This window comes from Mirounga angustirostris, unplaced genomic scaffold, assembly GCF_029215605.1.
Source record: "Mirounga angustirostris isolate CCGP_5_RB_7025 unplaced genomic scaffold, mMirAng1.0.hap1 SCAF_3, whole genome shotgun sequence".
Lineage (NCBI taxonomy): Eukaryota > Metazoa > Chordata > Mammalia > Carnivora > Phocidae > Mirounga > Mirounga angustirostris.
Window position 1 is genome coordinate 92180360 of NW_026991711.1, and position 14505 is coordinate 92194864.

A 14505-nucleotide genomic window follows, 5' to 3' on the forward strand; every position below is an offset into this window, starting at 1 on the left:
AAGATCTGGAGCTACAATGCAAAATGAATGCTGAGCACAGTAGCCAACACCCAACAAATCATATGTATTTCACATGAATAGTACACTCTTGTATTTCATCCCTGCCACCATATTATTTGTCTAAACCTTCATCTTCTCTCATTTGGATGGATGACAGCAGCTTTCTGTCTAGTTTTTTAACAACTGTTTCCCAATAACAATCATCAGGATTATAGTAAAAATTAAATAAAAAAATCCATGTATGCCATTTATGCCCTGCACATATTAAGGTTCAGTAAATGTTAACCATAACTATTCGTGCAATATCTTCCTCTCTAGTCCCCTCATCTCCAATTGCAAACACACCATCAAATCTTTCCCCTCCACGGGCACCTTTCTAACATATAATCCTGACCATGTTTCAATCCTACCTTTAAATCTTTTCCCAGAGTTTATACAATGAAGTCTAAATTCTTTAATATGAATTAGAGGCTCCTAACCCTGGTCCTCTTCCGGCCAAGCTGAGTTTCTACTAATAGCTACTGAAGGCACCAGGCTTTGCCAGAGCTCCACCTTTGGGCCTTGACTCAGCTATTCCTTCATCTGGAATGCCCTCAGTGCTACCCTATCCCTTCCTGGCAAGACTTGGCAACTTCTCTATTTTCTGCTCTACCTATCTCTGTGACACCTCCACACTTACCTGTCAGCTTCCTGGGATCAGGGACCATGTCTTATTTATCTTCATGTGACCAATGCCTGAAATGGGGTCTGAAATACAGAAGTGGCTTGCTAAATTCTTATAGAAATAATGAATGAATCAGATGAGTAAAATCAGTTAAAATACCAAAATTCATTTCCTCTTTATTCTATTAGCTCCTTTTGGAAAATTAGCAAAAAGAAATTGTCAGTTTGTGTCAACGTCAGGTCTGGGCCCACATAAAGAAGAGGGTGTGCCAGTCTGAAACACTGATTGCATGATTCACTATGTTCCATGTACAAGGGCCAAGGCTTTTCCTTCCAAGGTCTCCTCTCCCCAGCTCCACAGGGCTACACACAGACTGAAAGTATAGACAACTGGACCCACCAGATCTTTTGGCTGGACTGATCTTTCTACATTGTATGAGTGCAAAAAAAAAAAAAAAATCAAATGCACAACCCCCCAAAACCCTAAGCCAACTGGATTTTCAGGCCTTATTTGCCTATCTGATTAAATATTTGACAGACATTATAGAGATGTAGCTGGCCTACTTCCCTTCCATCTTACCTAAACACTCTGCATTGTAACTACTTATCAAAGTTTGACAAATTAATTCACTGACATATCAATTTTAGTGATATAGTCAAAACCTGTGCTTTAATAATTTACCCTAGTTTCCAAATACATAGCCATTATGTCTTAAAAGCAAGTTATACTGCATTTTAATTTTCCATAATATTGCAAATGATAGTAAGCCATGACACTGATTCTGGTCAGAGCCAATGTAAAAGTCTGGATGGAGCCGTGGAGTGCTTCAAACATGTAACCCTAAACCAGGGAGGGAATACTTGGCTTAATTGGATTGTCATCACTTATGTTCTAATGCTGAGCCACTCCTAATAGCATATGTGCAATGGAATTTTTCATTCTCATTACAATATTGTAATATTATTTGTTTTAGATAAGGCTGTATCTAATATCTTCGGTACACAAATTTACTTCCTAATGTTTAGGCCTCTTAGAATACTTACCGAGATGACCTTTTCAATAAAATCCTTCACTAGAAGTAACTCTTAATGTAATCTCATTAACATTGATTTTTCTGGGATGGGGAGAAAAACTTAAAAGAAATGCAAAAACTCATAGGTCCATTTCTGAATAAATTATTCAATAGATTATGTGGATTGTCATCCAGATTTCTTATGCAAGAACAAGCTAAATCTGAATCCTGAAAACAACATAGGAACTCTGATGGAGGTTTATGGAGTGTACTGGGTTTAGAGCAATGTTAAGGAAACCTATTTCCCTCATTCAATTTGTTTATGCAGTTTGGGTTTGCTAAATACTTCTACATATGAGGATTTCTATCACAGACATTTCTTGGTTGGTTGATTGGTTGGTTGGTTGGTTTGGGTCCTGTAATATAATCCACATAATATAATGACTGACCAAGCCCTGTACCCAACTTCAACGTTTTGCCTTCAGTCTTGGCCCTAGACTCTGAGAAGGATGTTGCCCTTTCTTCAGGAAGAACTTATTATATCTGTGTTCCTTAGTTCAGGTCACTTAGAACCAAGACAACTTAATAGTTAGTTTTGCTTTTTGAGATTGTACACTATTTCTTTTATTTTTCCAGCTATATTGAGATATAAATGACATATAACACTGTATAAAGTGTACAACATGTTGATTTGACATACTTACATATTGCAAAATGATTATAACCATAACATTAGCTATCATCTTCATCATATCACATAATTACCATTTCTTTTTGTGGTGAGAACATTTAATATCTATTCTCTTCCCAACTTTCAAGTATATAATACAGTATTATTAACCATAATCACCATGCTGTACATTAGATACCCAGAACTTATTCATCTTATAACTGAAAGTTTTTACCCTTTGATCAACATCTGCCCATTTCCCCTACCTGGCCCCCAACTCCTTGGAACTGCCACTCTACTCTCTCTTTCTGAGTTTGGCTTTTTAGATTCTACCTATAGGTGATATCATTCAGTATTTGTCTTTCTCTGTCCAAGTTATGTCACTTAACATAATGCCCTCAAGTTCCATCCATAGTGTCACAAATAGCAAGATTTCCTTCTTTCTCATGGCTAAATAATATTCCATCATTAGATGATAGATAGATAGATAGATAGATAGATAGATAGATAGATAGATGATAGATAGATAGATAATAGATACTAGATAAATGATAGATGATAGATAGATGATGGATAGATAGATGATAGATACTAGATAATGATAGATAATTATATATAATGTATTATATATATAATCACATCTTCTTTATCCATTCATCTGTTTATAGACACTTAAATTGTTTCCATATCTTGGCTGTTGTGAATAAGGCTGCAATGAACACAAGGGTGCAAATATCTCCTTAAGATTTTGTTTTCACTTCCTTAGGATATATACCCAAATATGGGATTGCTTAATTGTATGATAGTTCAATTTTTAAATTTTTGGGGAACCTTTATGCTATTTCCCATAATGGCCGCACTAATTTAGATCTCCATCAACAGTGCACAAGGGTTCTCTTTTATTACATCCTTGTTAACATTGGGTAATTATCTTTTTTATAACAGCCATTCTAACAGTTGTGAGATGATATCTCATTATGGTTTAGATTTGCATTTCCTTGATAATTAGTGCTGTCAAGCCAAACACATTTTTTCATGTACCTGTTGATCACTTGTATATCTTCTTTGGAAAAATGTCTATTTAGTTCCTCTGCCTGTTTTTAAGTCAGATTGTTTAAGGGTTTTGCTATTAAGTTGTATGAGTTATTTATATATTTTGTATATTAACCCCTGATCAGATACATAATTTGCAAACATTTTCTTCCATTCCATATGTTGCCTGTTAATTTTTTTATTATTTCTTTCCTACACAGAAGCTTTTTAGTTTAATGTAACCCCACCCACTAATTTTTTCTCTCATTGCTTATGCTTTTAGTATTATATCCAAAAAATCTTTGCCAAGGCCAATATTGAGGAGCTTTTCTTCCTGTTTTATTTTAGGAGTTTTACAGTTTCAGTTATGTTTAGGTCTTTTATCACTTCAAGTTATTTTTTGTTAGTGGTATAAGAAGTCTAATTTCATTCTTCTGCATGTGTTTATGCAGTTTTCCCAACACATTTTTTTTTTTTTTTTTTTTTTTTTTTTACTGAAGAGACTTTCCTTTTCTATTGAGTATTCTTGACTCCCTTGTCAAATATTAGTTGACCATAAATGCAAGCGTTTATTTCTGGACTCTCAATTCTGTTCCATTGGTCTATGTGTCTATTTTCATGCCAGCAACATACTGTTTTGATTACTATACCTTTGTAGTATAGTTGAAATCAGGAAGTATGATACCTCCAGATTTCTTCTTTCTTGGGATTGCTTTGGCTATTCAAGGTCTTTTATGATTCCATACAAATTTTAAATTTATTTTTTTCTAACAGTATGGAGGTTCTTCAAAAAGTTGAAAATAGAGCTACCATATGATCCAGCAATTGCACTACTGGGTATTTACCCCAAAGATACAAATGTAGGGATCCAAAGGGGTATGTGTACCCCAATGTTTATAGTAGCAACGTCTACAATAGCCAAACTGTGGAAAGAGCCAAGATATCCCTCAACAGATGAATGGATAAAGAAGATGTGGTGTATATATATACAATGGAATATTATGCAGCCATCAAAAGGAATGAAATCTTGCCATCTGCAATGACGTGGATAGAACTGGAGGGTGTTATGCTGAGCAAAATAAGTCAATCAGAGAAAGACATGTATCATATGACCTCACTGATATGAGGAATTCTTAATCGCAGGAAACAAACTGAGGTTTGCTGGAGTTGGGTTGGGAGGGATGGGGTGGCTGGGTGATAGACACTGGGGAGGGTATGTGCTATGGTGAGCGCTGTGAATTGTGCAAGACTGTTGAATCACAGACCTGTACCTCTGAAACAAATAATACATTATATGTTAAAAAAAAAAAAAAAAAAGAAGAAGAAGAAGAAGAAATGGCAGGAGGGGAAGAATGAAGGGGGGAAAATCGGAGGGGGAGATGAACCATGAGAGACGATGGACCCTGAAAAACAAACTGAGGGTTCTAAAGGGGAGGGGATGGGAGGATGGGTTAGCCTGGTGATGGGTATTAAAGAGGGCATGTTCTGCATGGAGCACTGGGTGTTATATGCAAACAATGAATCATGGAACACTACATCAAAAACTAATGATGTAGTATATGGTAATTAACATAACGTAACAATAAAAAAAATAAATAAAGTAGCATAAAAAAAGAAAAGAAAAAAATTATTTTTTTCTATTTCTGTGAAAAGTGCCATTGGAATTTTTATAGGAATTGCAGTGAATCTATTAATAGCTTTGGATAGTATAAATTTTTTAAAATATTAATTCTTTCAATCTATCAACATGGTATAGCTTCCAAATGTTTGTGTCTTCTTTGATTTCTATCACCAAAGTCTTACAGTTTTCAGTGTATAGATCTTTAATCTTGGTTAAATTTATTCCTAAGTATTTTATTGTTTTGTTACTAAACAAACAAACAAACAAAACTTATTGTAGTTTTCACTGTTTTCTTTATTTCTTTTTCAGAGGTTTTGTTAGTGTGTAGAAATGCAACTGATTTCTGTATATTGATTTTATGTCCTTCCACTTAACTGAATTTAACAGTTTTTTGGTGGAGTCTTTAGAGTTTTCTATATGTAAGATCATATTATCTGCAAACAAAAACAATTTTACTTCTTTCATTTTGATTTGAATGCCCTTTATTTCATTTTCTTGCCTTATTGCTCTGGTCAGGGCTTCTACTACTGTGTTGAAAAGGAGTAGTGAGAGTGAACATTCTTGTCTTCTTCCTGATCTTACAGGAAAAACTTTAAATCTTTCACCATTGAGTATAATGTTAGTTGTGGGTTTGTCATAAATATGTTGAGATATGTTCTTTCTCTACCGAATTTGTTGAGCATTTTAATTATGAAAGGATGTGGTATTTGATCAAATGCTTTCACTATATTTATTGAGATGATCATATTATTTTGATATATCATGTTATTAATGTGTTGTATCACATTTATTGATTGTGTATATTTAATGTCCTTGCATCCCAGGGATAAATCCCACTTGATCATGATGTATGATCCTTTTAATGTGCGGTTGAATTAGATTTGCTAATATTTTGTTGAGAATTTTTTTGTTTGCTTTTTTATTTATTTTTATTTTTTTATTATTATGTTATGTTAATCACCGTACATTACATCATTAGTTTATGATGTAGTGTTCCATGATTCATTGTTTGCATATAACACCCAGTGCTCCATGCAGAACATGCCCTCTTTAATACCCATCACCAGGCTAACCCATCCTCCCATCCCCTCCCCTTTAGAACCCTCAGTTTGTTTTTCAGGGTCCATCGTCTCTCATGGTTCATCTCCCCCTCCGATTTCCCCCCCTTCATTCTTCCCCTCCTGCCATTTCTTCTTCTTCTTTTTTTTTTTTTTTTTTAACATATAATGTATTATTTGTTTCAGAGGTACAGGTCTGTGATTCAACAGTCTTGCACAATTCACAGCGCTCACCATAGCACATACCCTCCCCAGTGTCTATCACCCAGCCACCCCATCCCTCCCAACCCCCACAACTCCAGCAAACCTCAGTTTGTTTCCTGCGATTAAGAATTCCTCATATCAGTGAGGTCATATGATACATGTCTTTCTCTGATTGACTTATTTTGCTCAGCATAACACCCTCCAGTTCTATCCACGTCATTGCAGATGGCAAGATTTCATTCCTTTTGATGGCTGCATAATATTCCATTGTATATATATACACCACATCTTCTTTATCCATTCATCTGTTGAGGGATATCTTGCTCTTTCCACAGTTTGGCTACAGTGGACATTGCTGCTACAAACATTGGGGTGCATGTACCCCTTTGGATCCCTACATTTGTATCTTTGGGGTAAATACCCAGTAGTGCAATTGCTGGATCGTATGGTAGCTCTATGTTCACTTTTTGAGAAACCTCATACTGTTTTCCAGAGTGGTTGCACCAGCTTGCATTCTCACCAACAGTGTAGGAGGGTTACTCTTTCTCCACAACCCTGCCAACATCTGTCGTTTCCTGACTTGTTAATTTTAGCCATTCTGACTGGTGTGAGGTGGTATCTCTTGAGGTTTTGATTTGGATTTCCCTGATGCCAAGCAATGTTGAACACTTTTTCATGTGTCTGTTGGCCATTTGGAGGTCTTCTTTGGAAAAATGTCTGTTCATGTCTTCTGCCCATTTCTTGATTGGATTCTTTGTTCTTTGGGTATTGAGTTTGATGAGTTCTTTATAGATTTTTGGATACTAGCCCTTTATCTGATATGTCATTTGCAAATATCTTCTCCCATTCTGTCGGTTGTCTTTTGGTTTTGTTGACTGGTGTGCAAAAGCTTTTTATCTTGATGAGGTCCCAATAGTTCATTTTTGCCCTTGCTTCCCTTGCCTTTGGCGATGCTTCTAGGAAGAAGTTGCTGTGGCTGAGGTCAAAGAGGTTGCTGCCTGTGTTCTCCTTCAGGATTTTGATGGACTCCTGTCTCACATTGAGGTCTTTCAACCATTTGGAGTCTATTTTTGTGTGTGGTGTAAGGAAATGGTGCAGTTTCATTCTTCTGCATGTGGCTGTCCAGTTTACTCAACACCATTTGTTGAAGATACTTTCTTTTTGCCATTGGCCATTCTTTCCTGCTTTGTTGAAGATTAGTTGATCATAGAGTTGAGGGTCCACTTCTGGGCTCTCTATTCTGTTCCATTGATCTATGTGTCTGTTTTTGTGCCAGTACCATACTGTCTTGATGATGACAGCTTTGTAATAGAGCTGGAAGTCTGGAATTGTGATGCCGCCAGCTTTGCTTTTGTTTTTCAACATTCCTCTGGCTATTCTAGGTCTTTTCTGGTTCCATACAAATTTTAGGATTATTTGTTCCATTTTTTTGAAAAAAGTGGATGGTATTTTGATAGGGATTGCAATGAATGTGTAGATTACTCTAGGTGGCATTGACATCTTCACAATATTTGTTCTTCCAATCCATGAGCATGGAACATTTTTCCATTTCTTTGTGTCTTCCTCAATTTCTTTCATGAGTATTTTATAGTTTTCTGAGTACAGATTCTTTGCTTCTTTGGTTAGATTTATTCCTAGGTATCTTATGGTTTTGGGTGCAATTGTAAATGGGATCAACTCCTTAATTCTCTTTCTTCTGTCTTGTTGTTGGTGTATAGGAATGCCACTGATTTCTGTGCATTGATTTTATAATTGGATGGTATTTTGATAGGTATTGCATTGAATGTGTAGATTGCTCTAAGTAGCATTGACATCTTCACAATATTTGTTCTTCCAATCCATGAGCATGGAACGTTTTTCCATTTCTTTGTGTCTTCCTCAATTTCTTTCATGAATATTTTATAGTTTTCTGAATACAAATCCTTTGCCTCTTTGGTTAGATTTATTCCTAGGTATCTTATGGTTTTTTGCATCTACATTCGTCATGGATTTTGGCCTGTGGGTTTTTTTTTTTTTTTCCTTGTAATGTCTTTATATAATTTTGTTATCGGGATAATACTGGTCTTGTAAAATTAGTCTAGGAGTGTTCTCTCATCCTCAAGTTTTTGGAAGAATTTCAGAAAGAGTGGTGTTAATTTTTCTTTAACTATTTGGTAGAATTTGCCAGTGAATCCATATGGTACTGGCCTTTTCTTCATTAGGAGGTTTCAATCACTGACTCAGTCTCCTTACTCATTATTGATCTGTTCATATTTTCTATTTCTTCATGATTCAGTTGTGATAGGTTATATGTTTCTAGAAATTTATCCATTTAACTTAGGTTGTTCAATTTATAGCCATATAATTGTTCACAATAGTCTCTTATGATATGAACTGCTGAAAGATTAGCCCATAGGCAGTGGTAGATATCATGAACCCCAGTCTATGCATGAGGAAACTGAGACTTGAAGAGTTTAAATAATCCCCTGAAGTAAAAGTAGCATCACTCCCATCAACTCTGATGTTTGTAACTCCAAAGACCCTTTCTAATCAACAATCCTACAAAGACTACTTTCCCAGAAACTCAGTACCTCTAAGAAGGATAACTCATTTTACCTTGCCTAGCTGCACCCTAAGACTAAAAGTGGTTCCTAACTCCAATGAAAATATCATTACTTAAAATGCAATGTGAATAGCAATCACTGAAATTGTCCACTGTGGTGGTCCTGCTATTATTTGCCATCAGCCTTGCCTGACTTGGTTGCATGTATGTGTTGTCTGCTCCCGGACTACCTTTCAATATGTCCACAAGTCTGTGGGGACTCTACCCAACCCAGTAGTTACCCATCATCTGTTTCTACCCAACCCAGTAGTTACCCATCATCTGTTTCTGTAGTGTCCAAATGTTGGGCTCTGTGCCTTTAGTTGTATCTTAATCCAACACCAGCAGCTAGGTCCCATCCTGCATTAGGAGGCCCAACAAGAGACAGATTCCACTCAAGCAGAGTAATAGTTCCTACACTTAAATGATGTGAATGAAGTTAAAGGCAGCCAACCAGGAATGGTGAAGTACCCCAAGGCCAGCAACAGCAAATAGCTACCCTACCCCTTAGGCTGAGAGGGCAAGAAGAGAGAACAGATTCCAGGCCCTGGTGAGAGTGATAGCTATAATACTGTAACAGAAGCTATAGCTGTAGGAGAGGATCACAGACCAGAAGCTCTGATCTTCTGGAGAATAGCACAGCCACTGCCACCTTGACTCAGAAGGGAAGAAACAAAGGGAATAAACAGCCCAGTCTCTCTCTATTTCCACCTTGCCATCTTTGGATTGTGGAAGTCATAGGGCAAGGGAGCTGGGCTGGAGTAGCCCATATAATTCTTTTGCTGGGACAGAAAACAGAGTAGAAAGAAGGGGGCAGGTTTGATCTGGAGGGGGAGAAGGAAGAGTCTGTCACACCTGCCTATGTACTTGCTCTTTCCCTCAAAATGTCTACTTTACATTCTAGTCTATTCTATGGCTTCCTAGAATTCTTTTCAGATAGGCTGACCACAGGTACTAGATATTTGCTGTTTTTGCTCTTCTTATATCACTTTGCTCTTCTTTTGGTAATAATACTCTCAAAATTCTTTTGGGGAGTCACTACAATCCAATTCCTGTTTCATGTGTTGTGTGGCTGGTTTAAACATGCCTAGTGACAGACGTTGAGTCCATTTTTAGGTGTCAGGATCAGACTGACCCAAAAGAAAATATTTCATTTGCAGCCAAGTCAGGTAAGTCAAAAACAGAGGAGTTGACACAAGAAATTCTAGCCAGTCTTGAACTTCATCTCTCATGAGCTGTCTTCTACTATTTCTCAATCATTAATCTAACATAATTATCCCACAGAGTTAAAGAATTTTATAAGTTTGTTTCCCTTCCAACATTATGAGTGCTTTGAGAGCAGAGAATAAGCTGTTCTTCTTTATATCCTTAATAACCAGCACAATCTCTGACACTCAGTACCACTTGTGGAATAAACAGAATTGAATGAAGACAGGAAGACATGAGAGGATAAACATCCTGAGAGAGTTCTATCCAGATTATGAGTGGTTCTTAGAGAGATTTTTTTACTACCTCAGACTGCATGTCTATCCAGTGTTAAGAGTTGGAGGAAGAGCAACGGAGGAAAGAAAAAAGGATAGATGATGATAAAGATAGATTGTCTAGGAGATGAGTTTGAGCCTTTGTATGAGTACAGAAATGACTAAAAACCAGATTATCTTAGTAAAACTGGAAATGTCCCCAGATTTTAATCACTGTACTGAAACTACAAAATTGGCAATAAGGTATCCACAAGATTAAGTGACTAAAAAAAGTAAATAGTAAAGAGTCATATTTCTGATGAAAGAATAAGAAGGCCCACAAAAACCTGGACCACTTCTACTGTTTTCTAAGATATATCCTGTCTACCCAGCTGGTAGTTTCCATATTTCTTCCATTCTAATCTTTCTTTTCAAAGCTTTGAATTTTTCCCCCACCCCATTCCTTGTATCATATCTTTCAATGCCAAGTTTCAGTTACAGTCCTTCTGAAAAATTCCCTCTTACCTACTATGACTCACATGAATTTATCACTCAACAGAGAGAAAGAGGAGGTCTCTAAGCACAGTGGTCTAAGAGATCACCATGGTGGTAAAAACAAGAAAAGATGGTAGACTTTGATCACTCTAAAGCAGATTCACTTTTACCTATTTGTTTGGGCCTCAATGAAAAATTACTCAATACTTTTCTGTTTTGTTGCATTAATGTTTCAACTGCATATTTTTCACCCTCAAAACTGTAAAGCTTATATTCTCTGGAAAACAGAAACTATGATTTAGAATTCTTTATTCTTCTACTCCCAGCCCCCATTATGGCATCTAGCAAACCCAGTGTTAGGCAAATACTAGGTATGTGATAATTTTGCTCAATCAAAATAACATTAAATGAAAAGCTATCTCTTTGTATCATGAAGTCTTCAAATCATAGGAATGTGTTTTGAGAATCTTCATTTCTCTTATGAACCTCCCATTCATACATGTATCCCCAATATGTATATTTTGAGAGCACTTCAAGTTTGCTGGCTAAGCAAAAACAACTGCCGCCTGGCCCCCTGCAAGTCCCTATAGATGATAAATAATATCTTAAAAATAATAAATCCACAACATTATAGAATATAATAGGAAAGACAAGATCAGATTGACAGAGCAATGGATGGCTCAAATTATATGCAAAAGGGAATTACTGAAAATGCATAAGTGGTGGGTATTAGTCAGGAGAGCCTAGGTTATAATGGCATGGCAAACAACTATAAAAGTGCAGTTACTTATAACACAAGTTAATTCTCCCTTATGGTACTCAGTGGGTTGGTAGGGGTCTTGTTACACATAGTCACTCAAGGACCAGGCTGAGAGAGATTCCACTATCTTTTAGAACATCATCTGAAATATGCTTCCTCCTCAGTTGGTATAACAGGGAGAGAGAAAGGTATAAAGTTCCATGGACTTTTCACTGCCTCAGGCTGGGGGACACAGACCTCCCAAGAGCTCATTGACCAGCAGTAGCCACATGGCTCTCTCAAACAAAGGTGACAAGAAATGTAGAAGAGTAAATGAAATCGTTTCTGAATATTACTGTCTCTGCCACTTACTGTAAAAATCTTTAGAATCTTCTAGATGATACTGTGTGGCTTGATTTCAGGAACATGGTAGACCATAACCTATAAGAGGCTACTAGAGAAAGAAGAACCAAAGAGATGAGAATTGCTAACAAGGGCTCATTCTTTAATTTTACATATATTACCTAAAGTATCTCTTTTCAGTCCGTTTCCTTTCCTGTTTTATCTAGTACATCTCCTCTATCTTAAAGACAAAAATATTAGGTTTAACTTTTTCCTTACAATCAAAGAGGAGTCAGTCTCATCTAAAAATGGGAATACTTTTTTGGATAAAGATTCCTGGAAGGTTGGGGTGCCTGGGTGGCTCAGTCAGTTAAGTGTCTGCCTTCAGCTTAATCCCAGAGTCCTGGGATTGAGCCCCACATCAGGCTCCCTGCTCAGCCTCTCCCTCTCCCTCTGTCCTTTCCCCCCAATTTGTGCTCTCTATCTCTCTCTCTGTGTCTCTCTCTCAAATAAATAAATAAAATCTTTTTAAAAAAAAGACTCCTTAAAGGTCAGGTGGATAGAATATGAGCAAAATATTTCTAAAACCCTTCTAGATGCCTTTGTCCAGCCAGTCAATCAAAAACTATTAGGGAGCACCTCCTATGTACCAAATAATGTGCTAGACAATGTGTCTGTAGATGCACAAGGTCAAGTAAAACCTGCCCAAGGCAGACACAACAGAAAAACACATGAAGTCAAAAGTCCAGGGCATTATTAAAGAATCTTTGAGTTTAGTGATGAAAGGAAAGGATCAGTTCTGCAGGTGGATGTGACAGTATGGGTTCAGAAAGACTTCAGAGCACAAGTGACATTGAAAGAAACTTGAAGGGTCCAATTTGGGTATAATTCCAAGCCTTAGGGAAATGTGCTATTGTTTCTCCAATCTTTCCTTATAACAACTGACTTCTTTTGGAATTTAACTTCCCATTGACTTGCTTGACAGATGTGACAGGAACCCATAGGTACACCTTTTCCTGCTTCCATATAATTTGGTTTTTCCTTCTCCAACTGTTGTGCTGAATTTAAGTCTGCAAAACCAACCTGGAGACACAGGACGCTAAGGCAGTGAAAGCCTATTCATTTGACTGCTCCTTTCCCACTTGATGGTTGAATCAGCTTTTAAAATAATGCTTCCCTTATTTGTTATTCTCCTTCTTTAGCACCACTGCCAGCTGTACTTTCCACTTCACATGAATTTTGGTCTATTCCAATTTTCCACTTCTCTGACTCTAATCCCATAGTTACAAATGGAATCCCAGGCTACACTAATATCTCTTACTCGCTGGCACTGAAGAGATCAATATTTCAAAATACCATATGTTTTATAGATCAGCTACTGCATGCATACAAATAAGTAATATTTGAACCATTACAGCACTTGTAAGTTACATAACCTAGTGGCCAAAAATGGCAACCTGTCCCTTGTGGTTAAATTTCCAAAGGTCATCTTGATGGCTAACCACTGAGCCAACTGTTCACATGCCTTTTGCCCTATCTGAGAGTCTGAGACATAGCAGAGACTGACAAAGAAAAGGATCACCGAAAATGCCAATAACATAGTGGGTAACAATGCTGAACATATTCATTGGCAATCAGACATCCCCAAGATGTGACATGAGGCTTTACCCAATGGCAGCACTCATTTCCTGAGAGTCTTTCTTCACAAATACTCACTGATCACCCCTGTTTCATGGCCTGAACTGTCCTGCAAGGATAAAAGGACAAATAAACCACTTCTCAAGAGGTTCTTGGCCCACTGAAAGAGGAAAATACGTACATAAGCAATAAAGTATCATTAGGACATTAACAAAAACACATAGTGCCTTGAGAGTGGAGAGAAACCCCAGCCTAAAGGAGCCCAAGGGACTGGGAGGAAGTGATGCCTGAGCTGAGTTCTGAAGGATGAATAGGAGTTAGTTAGGGCAAAAAATTCAAAATGCATATCTTAGAAAGTGTGGCACATGTAGGAAACTGTAGTTCAGATGTCCAGAGCAATTCTTAACAATGAACATGTGATAGATATAAACAAAAAATAAATGATCCATGCTTCAAAATATTAAAGTTTTCTGGGACAATTGAGGACAGGATCTAGCACTTATGGATATTCCAGTTGTATGCATATATGCATTTGATGCTTTCACATATGTTATTTAATTTTGTCCCTCCCATAGTCCTCAAAGTACATTTAAGTCCCTCCCTGGTTGGAAGGACAAATGGGACACAGAGATGTTTAATATTTTGCCTTGTGTCTTTACATAGTAAATTATAAAATTAGGTTATAAGTCACGGACTCCAAAGTTTACAAGATAGACCAAAATTCCAGTTGAGTGATGTATGGAACCAGACCAAGGGGCATAGATTCTAAGATACAGAAATTTGAAGGAAGGAGAAATCAGTGTTCACAGAGTGAATATATAAGACCTATGTGATAGGTAAATCATGAAACTGAAATATAAGATAGAAATTCACCAGAGAGAGAAGGAACACATCTTTATAGGCAGAAAATAAATAGTTGCTTAAGAAATTAAGGTCATTAATTTACGGTTTACATTAGTTCTCTTGGTATGCACTGCCCTTGTCAAAGG